Source organism: Petromyzon marinus, chromosome 72 (genome assembly GCF_048934315.1).
Source record: "Petromyzon marinus isolate PM22_M1 ecotype Great Lakes invasive population chromosome 72, UKy_Petmar_22M1.pri1.0, whole genome shotgun sequence".
Taxonomy (NCBI): Eukaryota; Metazoa; Chordata; class Hyperoartia; order Petromyzontiformes; family Petromyzontidae; genus Petromyzon; species Petromyzon marinus.
Genome location: NC_133738.1, coordinates 5590856 through 5609575, shown reverse-complemented (window position 1 = coordinate 5609575; position 18720 = coordinate 5590856). Strand labels below are relative to the sequence as shown.

The window sequence follows — 18720 nt, the reverse complement described above, 5'->3', positions numbered from 1 at the left end:
GGGTTCGTATGCGTTCGCGCACTTGCGAAGAATTTGGCTCTCCAACGGTGGGGTTTACATAAAATAAAAATAGCCAGGTACCACGCCGTAAGCCCCGCCGTGAGCAAGCGCTATTCCTTTTTCACATCCGTCAACTTTAATGTTAGTTGAATTAGCGATTGAGTGCGATTTTTCTGCTTTCTCTTTATTTATTTATGACGCGTGCATAACCATACCAACTCACACACCTTTGGTGGGGGGATGGCCCATGCCAAGTCGCACGCCTTCGGTGGGAGTGAGGGGGAAATTTTATTTTGTGTTCAAAATGCTATAAAATACACTAAACGCTCAGGTAAATTCTTCACTGTGTGATGTCCCCCCCACCCCGATGCGTGTAGTTACTACTATACAGTCGGTAGATGTTACCACTATAGGCCGTAGATATTACTGCAGAGCGGCCGAGGAGATCGTGGCTGGCGGAGGGGGGGGGGGGGTCAGGGGTAGCAGCCCAGCACCAGCCTGCCAAGGTGCCACTTCGGCCGGCTGGACAATCTAGGCGAGGCCTGAGGCTCTGTATGGGACTAGGCCTCACCACGCCACTCTGTCAGGTGAGTACTTTGTGCTATAGAGTCGATAAATACTGCAATAGAGTCAGCATGTTCTACTGTAGTGACAGCAGGTACGACCACAGTTGGCATGCACTGCTGTAATCATAACAGGTACCACCACAGTCAGTACGCACTGCTGTTAGATTTTAAGAGTAGTTTTGAAATATATTTTTTGGCCCGGGCAACGCCGGGCACTTCCCGCTAGTGTATAATGCAATCCAGTTTCTAGATGAGTTGACTTCTTTTACTGAATTCCAAATGTTAAAAATGGTGGTATTCAACTACATCAAGTCTTAAATGTTGCAGAAGATATTTGAGAAAAGTGACTCTGTGCCAGAGGGTGTGTTTAAAATGTCAAGAATGCGGAAAAGTACAAAGGTGTGCTGGAAAAGTGTTGAGGTCATACCATTGCATGCAAATTCAGGATTGTGGCCGCGAGCTTTTATGCACTGGTTAGGACACTGACCTCTAAACCCCAATCGCCTGAGTTAAATTCCCAGCTAGGGCTAAGTTATTATTAAATAAACATATATTTTTACTCTTTGGTTTTATTCGGTAAAGTCACGTAGGTAAAACGAAATAAAATAAACATTTAAAACACGACGTTTCGGAGGCAACGCAAGCTTCCGTCTTCACATGGGACCAGTCACAGCCAAAATCGCTGCACCAAGTATAAACACCATTGGCAAATAAAGGATGCACCGTCAATTATATACCCCCCCCCCCCCCCCATCATTCTATCATCATTGTCAGCCAGCAGCAAGTTACCGATGAACAAAGGCCTCTCCAAATCGCACTCTAATCTACCCCTAGATGATCCGGCAACGTGACAAAGCTCAGCCAGCACCTGCCACGCTCGGCGTAACTTCGGTGCTCCGTTTCCTTCAGTGGGGCCGTCCTCTTGGATGCATTCCTTTGAATGCAACTCAACATCGTTGACCATGAAGTATGTATGTACGTACGTATGTATGTGTATGTATGAATGTCTTTGAATATGTAGAGCTATTATTGTACACTTCCCGTGCTGTTACCCGGTAGTATATCATACGTGCCAATAGGGGGCGGAAGAGGGGCTGAGCCTCGGTGTTAATGGACTGTGGGCCACGGGGCCCAATGGTAACCGGGATGCAGACCCCAGACCCCAGGAGGTGGGCTGGGGGATAGCATCACCCCCCAGGTTCTTCTAGAAGGATCGAGAAGGAAGGCGTGGCCGGGGCGGAGCGAGCCACGGCTCTGTATAAAAGCCGGATCTCTGAACGGTCCAGGCAGTCGTCGTCCAGCTGAAGACAAGAAGCCTCCTGAAGACTGAAGAGCCCGAGGGCAGAGTCGTGCCCCTGGCAAGGGTCGGCTCCAGCCTATATACCAGTGAAGATTCAAGCTTCTTTGTATGTGCAGTGTCATCTGTACTTGCGGGTGGCATGCGTCGCACAAACTGTCAGCCGGAGACGAGGTGGTCGCAGGAGGCACAGCCGTGCCCTCTTTATTCGTCGTTGTTGCCGAGCTCACGGCACCACTCGGGCCCCCTCTCTCTCACACACGACTCCGCTGCCGCGCACTCCATCCCAGGCACAACCCTGTCCGCGTTGCACCCACGGCTTCGACCGGGGACAGCCAACTACTGTCTGGCTGCACAATGATCGGGCGAAGGTGGCAGCGACAAGGGCGACGACGATGACAGCAATGATGAGATGGGTCCAATCCCAGAACCGGCAGCCCAGAGCTCTCGCTCTCTGCCCTGGCCACGCCTCCCTTCTCGAACCATCTAGAGATTTCCTGGGGCTTCCACACGAGGTCTATCATGACCCTTGCCCCAGTTCCTCCGCCCTGCCGGCACACCCGTGTATATGCTCAGCGGCGTGTGTGCTAAGTGCCCACCTGCAGTTGCTGCTGCTGTCCAACAGTCAGCGCTATGTCACTACATCTGTATGTGGCGAGCGGTTGTGCAGTGGTTAGCTGTTAAACGCTATGAACACGGTAACCCGAGCAGGTGGTCAGCACCACGTCTGGCTTCATGTGTCTCCCCAGTGCCATGTTTACTACACATCGGATCAGGTACTCATTTGAGTCTGAGTGGACCTAGGGAGGCCCAGGGCCGGGTTCAGATAATCGCCGCTAGTGTTGGTGGCCATGAGCGGGAATTAAATTCCGGTCTCTGCCTAGAGAGACACATGCAAACTCCAAATATAGAGGAGTCAGAGTCGGGATCGGACACACACCCTCCTATATACCAGGCGAGGTAGTTAACATCTTGCTTCCACCATGATGCCCCTACGTGGAAATTCATATATCAACCATTTCCCCTCTTTTTTACGATTCCTCGCTGTCTTTCACGGTGAATTGTGTAGCAACAAAAAAACTCAATTGCACATGACTGACGTGGATTTTTGGTGGCTCTTTGTGCATTAGTGGATGGACAGAGGCCTCCAGATTTTTTCCCCTGGTTGAGTATGTAGCACGTACATGTGCAGTCCCTTTGTCAATTCACCTTGTGGATTTGGGAGGCTCTGCTCCCAGTGAATGTTTGGGGGTTATTTGTCGTCACCCCATCACTCTGGCCAATGCGAATTGATGCAAGCAAGAAGGGGTAGTTGTGGGAGCATAGCAGTGCGGCACAATATTTCATTATTTATATTTTATATATAAACTGCCCTTCTGTTATTATGGTGGCCAGACGTATTGGTGTAACTGCAAGCACTCACCCTCTGATTGACTAACTCTGGAATACCCATTTATAGTGTTGGGAGGACAGTAGGAGGGAATAAAGAAACTAAACATTCCATTTCTTCAACCGTCACGGTGGAAGATCGAATTTCAACGGATGTGTGCAATTTGCTAGAATGGATATTGCAGGCGTCATAATACCAAAACGACAACAAAGCCCTGCAAGAGTCCTGGGTGCCACGGTGGCTAGGAGATGTTAACTACCTCGCCTGGTATACAGGAGAGCATGGATACAATCTAGACCCTGACGATTCCTGCTGCTGTACATTTAGAGTTTGAGTGTGTCTCTCCCCGAAGTCACGTGAATTTTCCTCCGGGTCCTCTGGTTTTTTCCCTCTTCATTTAGAAACACTGTCTGTCTAAAACATGGCTTATCTCACGTATAACTCCGAGCCTAATTAGAAGTCAGGGATATAATAAATTCCGATTAAAAAGAGAATCAAAAGGAGGTGGTGTGGCAAAATAAAAATGAATGTTTTTTTTAAATAATATGTTAGTCCCAGCTGGGAATTGAACTCAGGTGACCGGGGTTTAGAGGGCAGTGCGCTAAATCACTGCAGAAAATTTCGCTGCCACAATCCTGAATTTGCATGCAATGGCCAGACCCCCACAGATATCCAGCACACCTTTGTACTTTTCCGCATTCTTGACATTTTAAACATATCCTCAAGCAGTGAGTCACTTTTCTCAAATAGCTCCACCAAATCGAAGCTTGCAATGAAAACATTTATTTTAACATTATCCCTTAACACTTGAAATTAATCTTGAAATGAACCCTGGAATCTAGAAACCAGAATCCATGATACATTACAATCACCTGCGTGTATTCATTGTATATATGTTGAACTTATTTCGTAACGTACGTATTCATAATCGGAGGTGTGGGCGAAGGACAGCGAACTAAGCCAAAACATCAAATTAGTTTTCAAGCTAGACTTCAAATGCATAGCTCCCGTGGCTTCCTAATATCGGAAGGAACAGCGTTCCAGACGGCTGTGGAAGTGCACCTGAAAGCGCCGCACAAAGGGGTGCCCCTCTTTGTTCAGTGGTTAGCCAAAAGCCGCTGCTGCTGCGAGGATCAGCAGAGTTCGTGTGATGATAGTTTATGCACCTTGACGAGATTAGCAGCAAGTTATCGTGGCTCACTTGTGGCAAGCGCTATTTGTGTGTAATGAGCACAACATTGGCATGCATTCGTTCGGTAACTGGAAGCTGATGCAGCCGATTCGTTGACTTTTTCTCCACTGTTGGTGATCCCGTAATGGCAGAAATGACTGGGGCTGAAACTGCCCAAAGCATTCAACTGTCAAGCTTTCATCAACGTCGTTGCCGACATGCCGAGTGACTGTTGATTCCGCGTACACCTTGGGGGCAAGGCTCGTTTCTTGGTGTGAGGTGAACAATACTATCTTTGATATTGTACGAGGTGTAAAGCCCACTGAGCTATATAGCTCTTTTTCAGAAGCGACATGGCTATCACAGATGGTAGCAGCTCAGCGAAGTGGCTTATCACCACTTGGAAATGTATAGCAGTAGTCAAATACTCTGAACGCGAAAAACCCGAGGACCCGGGGGAAAATCCACGCGACTGCAGGGAGAGAGACAAGCAAATTCATAATATATAATAGCAGGCATCGTCAGGGTCTGGATTTAACCCATGTCCTCCTACATACCTGGCGAGGTAGTTAACATCTCTTAGCCACCGTGGCGCCATGGACAATAGACTCTCGTTTTAGTGTCATGCCATCTGCAATATCCATTCCACCAAATGGCAGAAATGAGTTAAAATTCGATCTTCCAGCGCAGGGGTTGAAACAATGGAATTTATTTGTTCCTTTAATTTCTCCAACTCTGTCCTCCCAGCAGTAAAAAGGGGTATTCCAAAGTTAGTCCCTCTCCTCCCCTACCTCCCATCTTTACCAAATGTAAGGCCCCACAGAGCTACGTAGCTTTTTTTTCAGAGAAGCGACCAGGCTATCACAAATGATAGCTCAACGAAGTGGCTCAAGTCAGAATCAGGATACTTATTAATACTGGAGGAATCCAATGAGCTACGAAACTCTTTCTTACAGAAAGTTACAACAATAACAAAAAAACAAAAACACGATAGGAGTGCAAAGTATAGGAAAGGTAAATACATCACTTGAAAAAATATAGAAATACAACTAAATATTGTTTTATCTTACCAGGTAAGGCCTATTGAGCTATGTAGTTATTTTTCAGAAGCGACCTGGACACAACTCATAGCTCAACGAAGTGGCTTATCAGGTGGGAATTTATTGCATATAGATGTTGATTATAAATGTGGAGGGGAAAACCGGAGGATTCGGGGAAAAATCCACGCGACCACGGGGAGAGAGATAGAGTGAGAGATACACGCAAACTCCAAATATGCCACGGGCGTCAGGGTCGGGATAAAATCCACAACCTCCTGTATACCAGGCGAGGTGGTTAACATCTTGCTTCCACCATGATGCCCCTACGTGGAAATTCATATATCAACCATTTCCCCTCTTTTTTTACGATTCCTCGCTGTCTTTCACGGTGAATTGTGTAGCAACAACAAAAAACTCAATTGCACATGACTGACGTGGATTTTTGGTGGCTCTTTGTGCATCAATGGATGGACAGAGGCCTCCAGATTTTTTCCCCTGGTTGAGTATGTAGCACGTACATGTGCAGTCCCTTTGTCAATTCACCTTGTGGATTTGGGAGGCTCTGCTCCCAGTGAATGTTTGGGGGTTATTTGTCGTCACCCCATCACTCTGGCCAATGCGAATTGATGCAAGCAAGAAGGGGTAGTTGTGGGAGCATAGCAGTGCGGTACAATATTTCATTATTTATATTTTGTATATATAAACTGCCCTTCTGTTATTATGGTGGTCAGACGTATTGGTGTAACTGCAAGCACTCACCCTCTGATTGACTAACTCTGGAATACCCATTTATAGTGTTGGGAGGACAGTAGGAGGGATTAAAGAAACTAAACATTCCATTTCTTCAACCGTCACGGTGGAAGATCGAATTTCAACGGATGTGTGCAATTTACTGGAATGGATATTGCAGGCGTCATAATACCAAGACGACAACAAAGCCCTGCCAGAGTCCTGGGTGCCATGGTGGCTAGGAGATGTTAACTACCTCGCCTGGTATACAGGAAGGTATGGATACAATCTAGACCCTGACGATTCCTGCTGATGTGCATTTAGAGTTTGAGTGTCTCTCTCCCCGAAGTCGCGTGGATTTTCCTCCGGGTCCTCCGGGTTTTTCCCTCTTCATTTAGAAACACTGTCTGTATGAAACATGGCTTATCTCACGTATAACTCCGAGCCTAATTAGAAGTCAGGGATATAATAAATTCCGATTAAAAAGACAATCAACAGGAGGTGATGTGGCAAAATAAAAATGAATGTTTTTTTATAATAATATATTAGTCCCAGCTGGGAATTGAACTAAGGTGACCGGGGTTTAGAGGGCAGTGCGCTAAATCACTGCAGAAAATCTCCCTGCCACAATCCTGAATTTGCATGCAATGGCAAGACCCCCACAGATATCCAGCACACCTTTGTACTTTTCCGCATTCTTGACATTTTAAACATATCCTCAAGCAGTGGGTCACTTTTCTCAAATAGCTCCTCCAAATCTAAGCTTGCAAAGAAAACATTTATTTTAACATTATCCCTTTTTAACACTTGAAATTAATCTTGAAATGAACCTTGGAATCTAGAAACCGGATTCCATGATACATTACAATCACCTGCGTGTATTCATTGTATATATGTTGAACTTATTTCGTAACGTACGTATTCAACCGTGATAATCGGAGGTGTGGGCGAAGGACAGCGAACTAAGCCAAAACATCAACTTAGTTTTCAAGCTAGACTTCAAATGCATAGCTCCTGTGGCTTCCTAATATCGGAAGGAACAGCGTTCCAGACGGCTGTGGAAGTGCACCTGAAAGCGCCGCACAAAGGGGTGCCCCTCTTTGTTCAGTGGTTAGCCAAAAGCCGCTGCTGCTGCGAGGATGAGCAGAGTTCGTGTGATGATAATTTATGCACCTTGACGAGATCAGCAGCAAGTTATCGTGGCTCACTTGTGGCAAGCGCTATTTGTGTGTAATGAGCACAACATTGGCATGCATTCGTTCGGTAACTGGAAGCTGATGCAGCCGATTCGTTGACTTTTCCTCCACTGTTGGTGATCCCGTAATGGCAGAAATGACTGGGGCTGAAACTGCCCAAAGCATTCAACTGTCAAGCTTCCATCAACGTCGTTGCTGACATGCCGAGTGACTAATGATTCCGTGTACACCTTGGGGGCAAGGCTCGTTTCTTGGTGTGAGGTGAACAATACTATCTTTGATATTGTACGAGGTGTAAAGCCCACTGAGCTATATAGCTCTTTTTCAGAAGCGACATGGCTATCACAGATGGTAGCAGCTCAGCGAAGTGGCTTATCACCACGTGGAAATGTATAGCAGTAGTCAAATACTCTGAACGCGAAAAACCCGAGGACCCGGGGGAAAATCCAAGCGACTGCAGGGAGAGAGACAAGCAAACTCATAATATATAATAGTAGGCATCGTCAGGGTCTGGATTGAACCCATGTCCTCCTACATACCTGGCGAGGTAGTTAACATCTCTTAGCCACCGTGGCGCCATGGACAATAGACTCTCGTTTTAGTCTCATGCCATCTGCAATATCCATTCCACCAAATGGCAGAAATGAGTTAAAATTCGATCTTCCAGCGCAGGGGTTGAAACAATGGAATGTATTTGTTCCTTTAATTTCTCCAACTCTGTCCTCCCAGCAGTAAAAAGGGGTATTCCAAAGTTAGTCCCTCTCCTCCCCTACCTCCCATCTTTACCAAATGTAAGGCCCCACAGAGCTACGTAGCTTTTTTTTCAGAGAAGCGACCAGGCTACCACAAATGATAGCTCAACGAAGTGGCTCAAGTCAGAATCAGGATACTTATTAATACTGGAGGAATCCAATGAGCTACGAAACTCTTTCTTACAGAAAGTTACAACAATAACAAAAAAACAAAAACACGATAGGAGTGCAAAGTATAGGAAAGGTAAATACATCACTTGAAAAAATATAGAAATACAACTAAATATTGTTTTATCTTACCAGGTAAGACCTATTGAGCTATGTAGTTATTTTTCAGAAGCGACCTGGACACAACTCATAGCTCAACGAAGTGGCTTATCATGTGGGAATTTATTGCATATAGATGTTGATTATAAATGTGGAGGGGAAAACCAGAGGATTCGGGGAAAAATCCATGCGACCACGGGGAGAGAGATAGAGTGAGAGATACACGCAAACTCCAAATATGCCACGGGCGTCAGGGTCGGGATAAAATCCACAACCTCCTGTATACCAGGCGAGGTAGTTAACATTTTACGAGCCACCGTGGCCGCCCCGTGATGGAACGTGTCTAGTCAGGTCATTTCTTGCACGCACGCACACACGCACACACGCGAGAACTAGGAAGTTCACAAATAAAATATATTACACCCCATGCAAATACCACATGTCATTGTTACAGACAAGACAGGCTCCCGCCTCGTCCTTATGTATACAACGGTATAAACACCATATTCTTTGGGTCTTTCGGTAAAGTCACGTAGATAGGTTCAAAAAAATAACAACACAAGCGTTGCGATCGAAACGTCGTAGTTTTTTGTTTTTTTGTTATTTCTTTGAACCCATCTAAGTGACTTTATCGAAAGACCCAAAGAATATGAATACCTGCAGTCACGAAAGATTTAAGTCAAGGTATAAACACCATTGGCTAAAATAAAAGCACGCACCGTCAATTACATTTTCTTCATTTATCACCGTGTTCGTCCTTGTTAAACCCAACATCCACCGCAACATCCTCATAACTGTGGCTGCCATAGCTTGGTCCTCTCTCTTGTGGCATTGTTCCAGTATTCCATGTAGTCAACCTTCTGCTCTTTCCATTTTGTGCCTCTATCTTGATATCTGTGGACAACATACTACCACCGCCCGGGTCTGCACTGCCAGCTAGGGGCAGAGTCATTGGGTCCCAATATTCTTCACACTCTCTGCCCACTTAAGGGCTGCCCGGGACTGAGGGCCATTTGTTTGCAATGACTTTCCATGTTTTGTCTTTAGGGTTTTGTGGCCGGTTGTCACCAGACAACAACCCTCCTCCTTTATCCTGGCTTGGGACAGGCAGAAACACATTTCTAATAAAATTTGTTTTTGACTGTCCCAAGCCATGATGCATTCAGGCTGACCCAAAGGATGCACCACGTGTGCAAAGGTGGGAGAAAATTGGGCCATAATGTGTCTTAGGTAATGCATCACATGAGCTAGAAATCCTATATAAACATCACCCAACATCATACAAGTCAGTTTAACATGACAGCTGCAGGCTTAGTGCGGCCTGGAAGCGTATTATTAAATAATACACATTACATTTTGATTTAAAGAATTACTAATCTACAACTCATTACTAATCATAACCAATGACTGATTACTAATCGATCATATAATTACAATACCCCTCCTCCGCCTCTAATCACTGCACCTGATATGAGTTAAGTGATGACGTCACCCTGCTGCTCTATATAAAACCGGGAGCAAGCGAGGGCTTTACCATTCTGGCGAATTGCCCGATGATGCTGGTTGTATTTACCAGCGAAACGTCGTACTCAAACTGTAAATGTGGATTCGCTCTTCAACACACCGGTGGGCTAAAGTAGTGAATTATTTGTCTTTTTGTCAACGTGACACCTTTTTTTGCTGATTGGCCGTGTCGGGTGGTGGAGGGTTACGACACATTTATAAATAAACGCGATCTAACCCAAAAACCTTTATTATGGATCATACAAGTCATTCTTGCCGAGGCAAACTCCGAGACTGGCACCCGTAACCAGCCAAGTGTCAAGAGTCTTGCAGAGGCAAAGGCTCTGTGTCGCTAAGTGTTGAGTTCTGCGCTGACAGACTGAGTATCGCTGAAAGTGTTTTATTTTACGTGTTTTCCTTATGTGTTGAGTCACTTGCAGAGTCAAGTACTTCGAGAAGTTGTACTGTACTCATCTAAGAGTTGTGAGAAGCTAAGAGGTGTGCAAATGCATTTTCACATAGTACTGTGAGAAGTTAAGTGGAAATTTGAGTTAACTTCTCACACGTCTTAGCTCATCACAGTATTATGTGAAAATGAATTTGCACACCTCTTAGCTTCTCGCAACTCAATTTGAGTTATACACAAATGTCGAGTGTGCATGAATGTTGTCCAAGCTATAGGCTGGATAAGTTACGTTGTCCAAGTGACTGATATTCTGATGATAAGAGTTTTGATGAGTTTTGGAGAGCGAGCTGGGCGAAGGAGATCTCGCGAGGGAGGGGGGCACCAAGGGTGCTCGCGCGAAGCAGTCAGCTACTGAAAAGGAATGAGGAGCAGCGTGGCCAGAGTACTCCAACTGCAGATCGAGCCTGGCGTGCAGATACCCTGCAAACGTGCAGCCCAGGAGCTAGCGGCTGACCACGAGCGTGCTCACTGTGGAGCATTGAGGATCCTCCAACGTGGATCGAGCACGATGCACAGACAACGGTGCGAAGGAGCAGCGAGCAGCAGGGCCGCGAGCACACAACAATTGTGGGCCCAGCCTGCCGTTCTACTACACATCGTTGTGGGACTTGAGGTATTGTTCAGAAAGAAGAAAGAGAAACATTAACTTTACACTCACTCACTACTTTTAACTCTACCTTGTACAGGTTGTGGGCCAAGCAGAATCTCAGCTTGCATGCCGCACACACGGGAATCGTGTATGGTCGCGTTAGCATAAGACAGCCTATTGTTGTAGTTTAATCACGTGATTGTGAGATCAGATTATTGACGTTTTCTAACTGTTTGATATTCATTTGATGGGAACGCCTTTTGTGCGAATATTTCCATTTTGAGCTGTTGCCTGTTGCACTGGGTTAACCACGTCATCGTTAGATTTGACCTTTGATGCTTTAATGATCATCCAGTACAGATTGATGAGTACTTATATTTGCATGGGCACTGTTGTTGGAATTCAGATGGTAAGATTTGGTGGATGTTAGGGCAAGTTGAGATTAAAGTTGCTTAAATTAAAACAGGTTTCCGAGTGCTTCTTTCCTAGTACTCGTGCATCATTGTCATAATGACGAATTGTATCCTGCGGTGAGATCTGAACCCCGAGACCTTCAATTAATTTCATTTCAGTTAATTTATTTTAGTATAGCCCTGTGAGCCATTCGGCTCTTGAATCGGGTGCAACTACAACAAACAAAAACATGAACAAGAAAACATCTTAAAGCGACTACGAGCAACAGAAAAAATCCAGGAAAAAAACAGCAAAGTCTTCCAGAAAAAGCACCGCATATCAACGCTGTGTGCAAAAATCCCAGTGGGATGCAAGCCAAACAATAACCATGAGACAATTTCAATTACAGTTACCAGTCTAACTCTGTGTACTACAACAAACAAATATGGCTAAACCAGAACCTTTTCGAAATCACCAAAATAAAGCTCCAAAAATAATGTAGCAGTGATCATTGGAACTGTGATTCCAATTTAAAAATAAACAATGTACATAATATGTACGACCAAACTTTGCAAGCCACAGCATCATGAGATAGGTATTACAACCAACGAAGGCGGCGTCTTTGCATAGACAAGCAGCACCTTGCACACCATTGGGTGGCAAAAACGTCGTCTTCCTCATGCTCACATTTCCCTCACACAGAGCCCCGTGTCGGCATCTTCAGGCTGAGTCGACCTCGAGCTCGAGGAGGCCCAGACAGGGTTCAGATTTGTCCCGCCATTGACATTGAACCCACGATCTCCTGCATATCAGGTGAGGGAGTTAACATCCCACCACCGCGGCTACCCCAAACCACTGCTGGTCGACAGCCTCGGAGAACCATGTCGTTCACGGGGTGGGGGGTCATTTGATCATACTTCCCCACGCCAAACAGAATGAGACGGTGCAAGAGGGCCCCCCGCTCGCGGGGGCTTGATCAGGATATCACTTTCCACGTGTGCTAGGCATAGCCGGGAATCGTACGGAAGTTAACAGGGTGTGTCGTGCAAGGTGCGCTAACTCACTACGCCAACGCCTCCAGACCACATTCCTGAAACACATTCCTGCGGAGGGAGCTGGTAGGAACGTTGGGTTGCTCGACAATGGCCAGGGTCAACGGCGGCGTGGTGTATTCCGCAAATATGCCCGACTGAGGGCGGGCACAAGCCGGCGTGAGTAGGTTAAACGTTGAGTTTTATAAGGGCACCACGGGGTGACCAGCCCCACCCCACCCAGCCCCACCCCTCCCACCCCCCACCCAGCTCCACCCTCCCCACTCAGCCCCTCCCCACCAGGCCCACCCTCCCCTCCCCACCCTCCCTACCCTCCCTACCCAGCCCCTCCCCACCCTCCCCTCCCCACCCTCCCTTCTCCACCCAGCCCCACTCCCATTTTTGGATGCACGATGGACGGACACAATAATCCCCTGTGGGCTGGTGTAACCAGGAGGTTCCTATCAGTATAACAATTCAAATGGCCAAACCCTGCGGATATATCCGCATCTGTGTACATTCCCGTATGTTTGACATTTTAAATTGGGCCTATCCGCACATTCTTCCTGCCAACCTTCATAAAGGTTAATACTTGATTATTGAAAAAATATATATTTTTACATGGTGCAGCACCCGCCCAATCATATATATATATGTGGGCACACACATACACCGTGTGACTGTCCACTGACTTCGTTTGAAAATCGATAATCACGCATGGTCAGAGATTTTCAGCTCTTTTCTCAACAATTTTCAAAGTCGGTAAGTGCAACACCGCGCTGTGGCGATATCTGTCGCGTATCACTAAATCGTAATTGGGCACTGCCGCTCCTGCCTCCAGATGAAGGGATGCCAAGGCACTTTGTGACTTAAGCTGGCCGACTCTTTTTTGCCAGGAGGGGTTCCTGCCAAGTTTATTTTTTTCTGCACAATGCTATTGTTTCTGTCGATTGCAAAAAAAAAAAATACGAATAGTTACTGAAACAGATAATAGGCATCTTATGTAGGGGAGTTGGTTATTTCATATTTTGGTTGTTGGGAAATATAACCGCTAATAAAAATATATATAGAGAGAGGAATGGTAGTCACAAAACCTAAGTATTATTTTCTGTAATAAATGATTATTTTGGGTTAGATCGCTTAAAAATACAAATGTTGCTTTAAATCAGCCACCATCACCACCTGACAGCCAATATCAGTAAGGGGTTTGTGTCATGTAACACAAAACGTGTACAATTAGTTTACTAGTTCAGCACTAACTGGTTGTTTTGGGTCGGAGAGTTAAACCCACGATTACGCTCACTATTATTTTGTGCAAAATGTACGATACCTATGATCCTGCATATCAGCCAGGAAATCGCTTCAGTTGACTTTTGATGGATTTTTCTTCCTTCCAAATACCTCTGTTGAATATTTGTCGTAAGTTTGCACGGCGTTTAGCGACTGCATGGGAAAGATGCCTATCCCTCCGCATGGCAGCAACATATGTTCAGGAGCTTGTCGCCAAAGCCGAGGTGTGCTTAGCCACAGGAGAGTTCACAGGAGAGAGTTCGTGTGGTTGTGCTATTTCTACATTCACACGAGCACAGACTACACTAGTTTACTATGTAAGACCACGGTGGCTATGGAGATGTTAACTACCTCGCTTGTTCTACAGGAGGTCGTGGGTTCCATCCCGACCCTAACGATGCCTGTTTTTGGGAGTTTTTGACTCTCTCTGTCCCCGTGGTGGTCGCATGGATTTTTATCAGGGTCCTCCAATTATTTTCCCCTCGACATTTAAAAACCATGACGTTCGAGTATTTGGCTGTTGCTGAAGCGACCAGGCCACAAATTATAGCTCAATTAAGCGGCTTATCACGTGGACATCTATAGAAGCAGCCAAATACCCCATAACGGATGTTTTTTTTTTATTTGGAGCGAAAATAACAGAAAAATCTACACGACCACGGGGAGAGAGAGAGAGACGCGCACAATCTAAATACACAACAGGCGTCGAGGTCGGGATCGAACCCACGACCTCCTGTATACCACTGGAGGGAGTCAACATCTGGCCGGTTATGATGTGTATGAGCGCCCGGACCAGAATGGAACGCAGTGCCTCTCTCACAACTAATTCACAACCACAAGTCCGCTTATATATTTTAAATGGCTATAATTTTTAAGTTTTAATTCTCTCATTGTAGTATCATTATCATCACGATCCATGGGCAGATATCCCTGTAGGTTTAAACTGCAGATTTCATAATTTCTTTCAATATTCCTTTGTCTTGTGACCAATTGTTCAATTAGTGGGCACATCTTTCTGGCCCAATCTCTAAATAGCCATCGTCAAGCCATTATGTGTTCGGTCTTCCCTCATTTTCCGGTTCTTTCTATTTTTCCGAGCACACTTGCCACTATCTTCTTGTCCATCCTTCTTCATATGGTGCCCAAATAGTGCCCAGCTTCCCTCTCATCACTGCCTGGATCATCATCATCAAGTTGTCTTCTATGGAGCAACTGATGAATCTAGGCGACTGATGAAGCTAGTTGGAATTACTGGTGAAACGTCGTACTCAGATTGTACATGTTGTGGCTTGTGTCTCCAACACACCGGTGTGCTGTACTAGTAATGACTTGGCATGTTCTGTTTACGTGACAACCCCTGCTAGTTGGCTGTGTCGGTTGGTGGCGGGTTAACCGACACATTTATATATTTACGCGATCTAACCCAAAAAAACCTCTATTATGGATGATATTGGTCGCGTAAGCTTACGTGTTAAACTTCTTGAACTTCCTTACTTGTGCCTTACATCAAGAAGGGGTCTAACTTCAATTCTCCACCGGGGTGCCTTTCAGTGTATAGAGTTGTGTACGTTCTCCCGTTTTATCAGAGTTAGTGAATGTGAGAGTGAATGAGTGTGTGTGTGAAATATTTTAAGTGTGGGGAGCGGTAGCGAGCGGTTAGCGATACACTGCACTCTGAACCCCACAGAGTTCGATACCCGCTCACGGCCACCAACACCAGCGGCGAAATGAACAGGCTTTAGGCCTCCCCTAGGTCGACTCAGCATCAAATCAGTACCTGAACCAATGTGTAGTAAACGTCGCCACTGGAGAGACAAACGAAGCCGGACGTGGTAATGGCTACCTAATCTGGTCGCCGGGTTTGTAGCACATTACAGCTAACCAATGCGCCACAGCTCGCCACATACATACAAAGACATACATACACACACACATAATTCATGGTCAACAATGTTGAGTGGCAGCCAAAGGAATGCATCCAAGAGGACGGCCCCACTTAAGGACACGGAGCACCGAAGTCACGCCATGCGTGGCAGGTGCTGGGTGAGCATTTGTCGCATTACCGGATAATCTAGTAGATTAGCGTGCGATTTGGAGAGGCCATTATTCAACGTTGACTTGCTGCTGGCTGACAATGATTGATCGTTTGATAAGGGGACAATACCATTGACGGAGAGTGCCCTTTTTGCCATTGGTGTTCATACCATTGTATACATGAGACGAGGCAGGAGCCTGTCTTGTCTGTAATGATAAAATGTGGTATTTGCATGGAGTGCAATATATTTTGTGCATGAGAACTTCCTTGTTCTCGTTTGCGTGTGTGCAAGAAATGACCTGACTTGACACTTTCCATCACGGGGTGGCCACGGTGGCTAGTGAGATGTTAACTACTTTACCTGGTATACAGGAGGTCGTGGATTCGATCCCGACCCTGACACCTGTTGCATATTTGGAGTTTGCATTTCTCTCTCCCCGTGGTCTCGGGGATTTTTCTCTGGACCCTCCAGTTTTCCACTCCACATTTCGAATCAACATTATGCATTTTTAGAATTTGGCTCCAATAAATGTCCACTTGACGATAAGCCACTCTGTCGTTTGTGATAGCCAGGTCGCTTTTGAAAAAGAGCTCCATACATCCGTGGGCCTTACCTGACAAAATTTATATATATAGATTTAATAGTAAGTTAGCCCTGGCTGGGAATGAAACTCAAATGACCAGGATTTAGAGGTCAGTGTGCTAACCACGACATAAAAGCTCGCGGCCACAATCCTGAATTTGCATGCAATGGTATGACCTCAACACGTTTTGCGCATTCTTGACATTTTAAAACGCACCCTTTGGCACCAAGTAACTTTTCTCAAATATCTCCTGCAACATTTACGACTTGATGTAGGTGAAAATCATCCTTTAGTAAAAGAAGTCAACTCATCTAGAAACTGGATTTCATTATACATTTAAAACACTTAACATACATTTATTGGCCTCTCCCTCCACTTTATAGCTAGTATGGCAGAAAGGGCTGGTGCTTAATTGAACCGAGGACCTCATTAAAAAAAGATGGCCACCGCACCATAGTGCGGCACTTTCACATGCGCTCCTGCTGCCGTCTGGAACGCTCCTCCTCCTGATATTTGGAAGCCACTGGGAGCTATGCACTTTAAAATCAGCTAAATTTAAAACTGATTTCTTTAGAACTGATTGTTGTTGTGTTTAGTTTGTTGTCCTTCACCTGCACCTCCAATTAGTATTTTTTTATGTACGAGGCAAATAAAGTTCAATATACATGCATGATCAAATTTTCCTGGCACAGGCAGGGTTGAAAATAATGGTTTAAGTTTCGTGAATGCACTGCCCCCACCTCCAACGCCTCCGCCCACCACACCACGTCTATCCCCTCAGCAGTATTAACGGGTATTGCTGCAGTTTGTTGATTTGGCACGTTGTGTTTATTAGTGGGGGGGGGGGGGGAAGGGGGGGGGAGGTGTTGTATGGGTACACCTGTAGTGACTGGGCCAGAGACACTAAGAGTAGGAGGCACTCTGTTTATGAACAGCCTTAACAGTTCACACAAAGTAACTACAGCTCCCAGTCAGGACGGCTGGCAGACTGCCTGGCTGACGACGCCGAGATGGTGAAGGCGTAGACAGCAACGAAGACTCCAGCAGCACGAAGGGATCCCACTCCAAACGACAGCCCCGAGCCCCTGCTCGGGGCCCCCTTTTATCCTCCCAGCCTGGCCTCGCTCCGCCCCGGCCACGCCCCCTTTCTGGAACCTACTAACGGATTCCCGGGCTTCCCTCACGTGCACCCTCTGTAACCTTTCCCCTAAATCCCTCTCTCTGGTTTATCAAGTGACCTGCTGTCAATCAGGACTGCTGTAACTGCAGATCCCTTTCCCTGCCAGCAACAAGCGCTATGCTGCTAAGTGACTGCTTCTACGTTACTACACACCTATAGGACGAGTAGGCCAAAGACTCGAATTGTTCTCTCTCGTGGATAATCTTCAGCCAGGAGTGACGCGAGCACAAAGCGTTTCGCTCTCCACCACGAGAATGAACAAATACAGGGCAGACCTCGCAGTACACGTTGGGGCAGAACCGCGTTCCACAAATAACAGAACTGGTGAGAAAAATATTTTCATGTCCCTGGGTTCGAAATTATCACCTCCCCCCCTCCCAAACATGTCACCATCGCGGTGCCCCAGACTGAGAAGTTTAGGCTGAGTAGTGGCGGGCTGTGTATTTTACACCTAGGCCTTTAGTGATATCCTCCACCAATGAAACTGCCTTCGAATAACCTCACCATGATACTAGGGCTATAGGCTATGATCATTCGACATAACCACCACATATTCACAGACAGTAACCTTTATTGTGTGGAATAAAGTGATTTAACACGAGGCTTAAGACCTATGAAAGTTACAATACACTAATTGCAGAGACGTGAATACATGGTGACTGAAACCATCAAGGATGTACCACAATTACGCAGCATGACAGGATGCTGCATCGCAGATAGGCATCGCATAGCCCAAATCAATGTCATTACCAAAGAAACAAGAACAAACTCACAACAACCAGTCACATTTACTTTTACGACCACCAAGCACGCAAAATGCCGTAAAACACGAATAACACAATCAGGATTCAATAGGCTTCCGTGCAGAAAAATAAATCTAAAGCACAGCATCTAAAAATCTAAACGTCACGAAAGAAGGTTTAAATACATCTTAAATGATGCTACGTTACGTGCTAGCTAGTTTTACTTCAGTTAGCTAACTGGCCCTCCGATCATGCCACACGAAAAATACTAATGTAAGTGGCTAGGCAAGCTAGGAGGGTCCGGTGTGTCAAAGATTACGCCCAACATGGCAAACTCGAAATCTGATTGGTTAAAGAATATGACAATTCGAAGCTTTCGTGACTGCAGGAATTACTCTTTGGTTTTTCTCGGTAAAGTCACGTATAAATAAGAAATAATAAAATGTGTTGCTTTATATGGTTTCCAAATTTAGCTAAACCCTGTTTGTTTGGTATGCT

At 45.8% G+C, this 18720-nt stretch overlaps 1 protein-coding gene across 2 annotated transcripts in view; it reads left to right on the top strand.

The window, feature by feature from the left end:
* Nucleotides 1-12820: 12820 nt before the first annotated feature.
* The window catches only part of LOC142906930 (uncharacterized), an 80955-nt gene continuing 75055 nt past the window's right edge, over nucleotides 12821-18720 (top strand). For both annotated transcript variants that reach the window (XM_076055704.1, XM_076055703.1), the window contains exon 1: nucleotides 12821-13152. The gene's annotated coding sequence lies outside the window, so the exon portion shown is untranslated. The remainder of the gene's footprint in view (nucleotides 13153-18720) is intronic.